The sequence below is a fragment of the Salmo salar genome, chromosome 01 (assembly GCF_965601325.2).
Source record: "Salmo salar chromosome 01, fSalSal1, whole genome shotgun sequence".
NCBI classification, from domain to species: domain Eukaryota; kingdom Metazoa; phylum Chordata; class Actinopteri; order Salmoniformes; family Salmonidae; genus Salmo; species Salmo salar.
Genome location: NC_138291.1, coordinates 28128894 through 28135368, shown reverse-complemented (window position 1 = coordinate 28135368; position 6475 = coordinate 28128894). Strand labels below are relative to the sequence as shown.

Sequence of the window (6475 nt, the reverse complement as noted above, 5' to 3'; positions counted from 1 at the left end):
GTTTCAGATATTTACCCTCCAACTCCTATATTGAGACAAAATGGCTTAAAAAGTGAGGAGGATGAATATAGTGAAAATTAAGATGTTTTCAGTAAGATGGTACTATATACTAGTGATGTAGGTACTGTAGAATATCAGCCACTGTAATGCGTCTGTGTGTAGCTGGTGTAGAAGAGTCAGGCGCAGGACAGCAGATATGAGTAATGTCGCAATTTTATTCAATAATAATTACAATACACGTCAAATATACAAGGCCACAAATACGGACCACAATACAATAAACAATCACTCACAAACAAACATGGGGGAACAGAGGGTTAAATAATGAACAAGTAATTGGGGGATTGAAACCAGGTGTGTAAGACAAAGACAAAACAAGTGGAAAATGAAAAGTGGATCGGCGATGGCTAGAAGGCCGGTGACGCCGAACGCCCCCCGAACAAGGAGAGGGACCGACTTCGGAGGAAGTCGTGACAGTACCCCCCCTTGACGCGCGGCTCCAGCAGCGCGCCGACACCAACCTCGGAGACGACCCGGAGGACGAGGCGCAGGGCGATCCGGATGGAGACGGTGGAACTCCCGCAGCAACGAAGGGTCCAAGATGTCCTCCACCTGCACCCAGCATCTCTCCTCCGGACCATACCCCTCCCACTCCACGAGGTACTGAAGGCCCCTCGCCCGACGCCTCGAGTCCAGGATGGCTCAAACAGCATACGCCGGGGCCCCCTCGATGTCCAGAGGGGGCGGAGGAACCTCCCGCACCTCAGACTCCTGGAGTGGACCAGCCACCACCAGCCTGAGGAGAGACACATGGAATGAGGAATTAATACGGTAATCTGAGGGAAGCTGTAACCTGTAGCATACCTCGTTCAGTCTCCTCAGTGCTTTGAGGAGCAAGGACACTTCCACCTCTCTGAGCATTGAGTCGGCTGGCCCTGGGTCCTCCACATCTGACAAGCAGGACTTCATCAAACCTGGGACTTTATTTAGACCTAGCCCCCAGAGGGAGCAGGAGGAGGACTGGGGTGCTCCCACACGCTCTGCCTAGCTGGAGAGAGGCAGCATAGTATGGGAGGCCTACAGTAGCAGCACAGAGTGGTGTGTGAGAGAGAGAGAGCAAGAGAAGAAGCTTTAACTCCTCCTGCTGAAATTACTTTGTGAGGAACAGAAACACAGAACTCGTCATTGCTTTCTGAATCAGTATTATGCTGCTGGATCAAGTCTTTCCATCTAGCATTTAAGGATGAAAAATGTTAATGCAATCAAGCGCTGTTAATCACTCCGTAGCCAGCCAGCAATTTCCTTGAAGAGGAAGGCAGTTTGAAGAGCCTGCTGGTCTTGCTACTTCAGACTGCAGCACCAGCCAGGCAGCTCCTCCTGTCTCTACATTACACAGTCTCTAGGCCACCTGCCCTTTACTCAGGCCTAACAATGATGTCATCTTTGAGTTGCCCAGCATTTTTCAGCAGGGACACTGAAATGATGGTCAGGGAGGGTTGAGTGGTTCCTACACTGGCTGCAAAGAGGGGCTGTGGTCACGCTCCTTGGAGGGGCCTCTTTGTTCTCTTCAGCTCACCTTCCATATAAACATTTCACAACACATTCAAGGTCAAGGCAAGCCGCACAATCCGTTTTCAAAAACCTGTTTTTTAGTGGAAAAGCCGTTGTTTTGTTACTGACTGGGCTAATGTTGAGAGTAGAGAGTGTGTTCAGAGTGAGGTAGATGGGGTGGAGATAGTGGAGGAGAGAAGAGGGTAATTAACAGTAATCTCAGCAGTGTTTGAAGTGGCACACAGAGGGGAGCCCTGGTGGCTCGAGCTAGCTGTGACGCTGATCTGTGACTGGCTGCCCTGGCATTCCAGGGGCACAGAGAGATCAGCATGATAGCATGATGATAGCATCCACTCACCATCCAGTACAGGGATCAGAAGTCCCTGCATTAGAGAGCAGAGGGTTCACTCCTGGAAACAAGCAGGACCACTGATAATGAATAGCTGTGAGAGAATGAGAATGTGAGAGGACCGCTTTCCCTGCTGACACTCTGCTCTGTCAGTGGTTTTATATCACACAGCCCAGTCATATGAGCCCACTCACACTCACTCTAACCAACGTTGTGAGAGCTCTTCATACAGTAGATCAAACAAGGTAGTAATGTGGACCAATCTGTATTTTTATGCAAATGAATCAAATTATACATTGATTTATCAGTGGTATGATTTGGGAAACTGAGGGCTGTTTCATCATAGAGGACCCACTCTATATGAACTATATTGGGCTAGATAACTATGTTACTAGTGCAGTATAATTATAATATGGGATCATTTTTACTGGCCATGGTGCCCAGTTAATACATATACATTTTTCAATAATATATAAACAATATTTGATAAAGATTAGGTGCAGATAACACTTACAGTGCATTTGGGAAAGTATTCAGACCCCTTGACTTTTTCCCACATTTTGTTAAGTTACAGCGTTATTCTAAAAACATTTTTTTTTAAATCCTCATCAATCTACTCACAATACCCCATAATGCCAAAGTGAAAACATTTTTTTTAAACGTTTTTGCAACAAAGAAATATATATATATTTACGTAAGTATTCAGACTTTTTGCTATGAGACACGAAATTGAGCACAGGTGCTTCCTGTTTCCGTTGATCATCCTTGAGATGTTTCTACCTGTGGTAAATTCAATTTATTGGACATGATTTGGAATGGCACACACCTGTCTATATAAGGTCCCACAATTGACAATGCATGTTCAGAGTAAAAACCAAGCCATGAGGTCAAAGGAATTGTTCGTAGAGCTCCGAGACAGGATTGTGTTGAGGCACAGATCTGGGGAAGTGTACCAAACAATTTCTGCAGCATTGAATGTCCCCAAGAACACAGTGGCCTCCATCATTCTTAAATTAAAGAAGTTTGTAACCACCAAGACTCTTAAGATCACAATTGTCACTCCGACAGAGCTCCAGAGCTCCTCTGTGGAGATGGGAGAACCTTCCAGAAGGACAACCAGCACTCTACCAATCAGGCCTTTATGGTAGCCCACTTGCAGTTTGCCAAAAGGCACCTAAAAGGACTCTCAGACCATGAGAAACAAGATTATCTGGTCTGATGAAACCAAGATTGAACTCTTTGGCCTGAATGCCAAGCGTCACATCTGGAGGAAACCTGGTAACATCCCTACGGTGAAGCATGGTGGTGGCAGCATCAGAGACTGGGAGACTAGTCAGGATTGTCCTGTGTGGCTCAGTTGGTAGAGCATGGTGTTTGCAACGCCAGGGTTGTGGGTTTGATCCCCACGGGGGACCAGTATGGAGGGGGGGGGGGAAATGTATGAAATGTATGCATTCACTACTGTAAGTTGCTCTGGATAAGAGCGTCTGCTAAATGACTAAAATGTAAAAATAATGTAAAGATGAATGGAGCAAAGTACAGAGAGATCCTTGATAAAAACCTGCTCCAGAGTGCTCAGGACCTCAGACTGGGGCAAAGGTTCACCTTCCAACAGAACAACGACCCTAAGCACACAGCCAAGACAATGCAGGAGTGGCTTCAGGATAAGTCTCTGAATGTTCTTGAATCGCCCAGCCAGAGCCTGGACTTGAACACAATCGAACATCCCTGGAGAGACCTGAAAATAGCTGTGCAGCAACGCTCCCCATCCAACCTGACAGAGCTTGAGAGGATCTGCAGAGAATAATGGGATAAACCCCCCAAAGACAGGTGTGCCAAGCTTGTAGCGTCATAACCAAGAAGACTCGAAGCTGTAATCGCTGCCAAAGGTGCTTCAACAAATTACTGAGTAAATGGTCTGAAATATCACATTTACTTATGTAAATGTGATATTTCAGTGTTTTATTTGTAATAAATTAGCAAAAAAATAAAAATTGCATTGTCAGTATGGGATATTATGTGTAGATTGATGAGGGAAATCAAACAATTTAAGCAATTTTAGAATAAGGCTGTAATGTAACAAATGGTGGAAAAAGATGAACGGTCTGAATACTTTCCGAATGCAATGTATGTGAAATAGTCACAGTTTTATAAATTAGTGTGAGATATAGATCTCCAATCATCCTTTTGAGAAGGCTTTATGTGATCATGTCAGTGCTAGCTGATATTTATAAATGCTGTGTGCACACTCATCTAAATGGATGTCTCTCACAAGTCATCCTACCACAGGAATCAGTCAAAGTCTGCCGATAGACAGACCGACATAACTCCGCCCTCAGGCTGCCAGCTCCATCCTGGAGAGAACTCATCAGTGGGTACCTGAACACAGAGCTGGGAACCCCATCACTGTTGGATAAGAATATTACTTGGTCTTTCCTGGAGAGGTCCCTGTCCCTAATGCTTTATCCGTCACTCTGTGTTTTGATACCAAAGGAATTGACAGATAGGAAGGAATGTTCAGATCAAGTCTTGTCAATCGCAGGGAGAATTCCTTACCTGCCTACCTCTATATTAGTGGTCACCATGGCGATGTATCAGCCAGCCTCCAAAATGAATTTCCAATGGCCAAGCAGTCAGGAAGTGGGGCGAGAGAGGGTTATGTGTAGCCCGTCAATTGCCCTGTTACAGTTAAGGAATCCAGCAGGCTGGTACCACTCATATTTCATCCTGGGTAAAGATTACCTGTCAGGCCCATGGGAGATGTATTGATCTGTTTGCCTTTTTCCGGCAGCAATCACCTGACAAACGCACCTAGGAGGCGAGTGAATGAGTGATGCCCAGTCTGTCTCCTCCAGTGGGGGGCTTCCGTGCAGTGTCCACCGAACAGGGAATAGGATGGGGGGGGGGGATGAGGAGAGGAGAGATAATGTAGTCAAACTCTGCATGAACTTGCTCTCTGAACAAGCAGGGCAGGCTCATTCCTCCATCTCTGTAGGTCAGAGGTCTTGTGAACGCTTTTTTATCAATTCTATTTTTGTTACATATTGTATTCATTGATGTCAGAAACACAGATCATTGCATGTGTTGATAGCTAACAGATCAGTCCCTGTTACCAAATGTAGATTTTGTGAGTCACAGTGGTTGGCTCTGGTGAAATAGCCTCTGTCAATGACATCAATGATCCAGTCATTAAGAAATGTAATATTCAGAGGTGATATTTTATCCATAGGATCCAAGCACTCTGGTCACAGGATGTCCTGAGTCGGTGATTACGGCACTGCACTATCAAGGATCAATATTATTGTACATTATCCATTCTGTGTTTCTTGGCAGCTTGAAAACATTTATATTTTTGCATGGATTGTCAGAATGTTGATCTCCATGAAACCTTAAACATAAATATAGTGTTGATTACATTGCACTCATATTGTATGGTATGAAATATGAAAGGTCCATCCATAGATGGATCATGGTATATTTAAGCAATAAGGCACAATGGGGTGTGGTACTGTATATGGCCAATATACCACGGTAAGGGCGGTTCTTATGTACGAAGGAACGAGGAGTGCCTGGTATATCGGCCATATACCATAAACCCCCAAGGTGCCTTATTGCTATTATAAACTGGTTACCAATATAATTAGAACAGTAAAACGTTTTTCCAAATGACAAACAGCACTAGCAGCATCTTATCTTCTAAGCTGTTGTCTTTATATTTCTAAGCATGCTCAACTGCTTTGCAGATGACCTGAGGAGGATTATTATTCAGTCGATACACATTACAGTATTTATGTAGTTGCTAGATAACCCTATATAGTATAAAAACATATATATATAATCAGCATTTATTTACAGTGGGAAGAAAAAGTATGTGAACCCTTTAGAATTACCTGGATTTCTGCATAAATTGGTCATAAAATGTTATCTGATCTTCATCTAAGTCACAACAATAGACAAACACAGTCTGCTTAAACTAATAACACACAAACAATTATAATTTGTCATGTCTATTGAACACACCATGTAAACATTCACAGTGCAGGTTGGAAAAAGTATGTGAACCCTTGGATTTAATAACAGTTTGACCCTCCTTTGGCAGCAATAACCTCAAACAAACGTTTTCAGTAGTTGCAAATCAGACCTGCACAACGGTCAGGAGGAATTTTGGACCATTCCTCTTTACAAAACTGTTTCAGTTCCACAATATTCTTAGGATGTCTGGTGTAAACCGCTCTCTTGAGGTCATGCCACAGCATCTCAATCGTGTTGAGGTCTGGACTGACTGGGCCACTCCAGAAGGCATATTTTCTTCTGTTCAAGCCATGCTGTTGTTGATTTACTTCTGTCTTTTGGGTTGTTGTCCTGTTGCATCACCTAACTTCTGTTGAACTTCAATTGGCGGACAGATAGCCTTACATTCTCCTGCAAAATGTCTTGATAAACTTGGGAATTCATTTTTCCATCGATGATAGCAAGTTGCCCAGGCCTCGAAGCAGCAAAGCAGCCCCAAACCATGATGCTTTCTCCACCATACTTTACAGTTGGGATGAGGTTTTGATGTTGGTGTGCTATGCC

The 6475-nt window shown here is 44.1% G+C and overlaps 1 long non-coding RNA gene across 1 annotated transcript in view; it reads right to left on the bottom strand.

Annotated features, from left to right (window-relative positions):
* Nucleotides 1-206: 206 nt before the first annotated feature.
* The window catches only part of LOC106590421 (uncharacterized), an 81823-nt gene continuing 75554 nt past the window's right edge, over nucleotides 207-6475 (bottom strand). Inside the window, exon 3 of the long non-coding RNA XR_014391809.1 lies at nucleotides 207-796. This is a non-coding gene — a long non-coding RNA (uncharacterized LOC106590421). The remainder of the gene's footprint in view (nucleotides 797-6475) is intronic.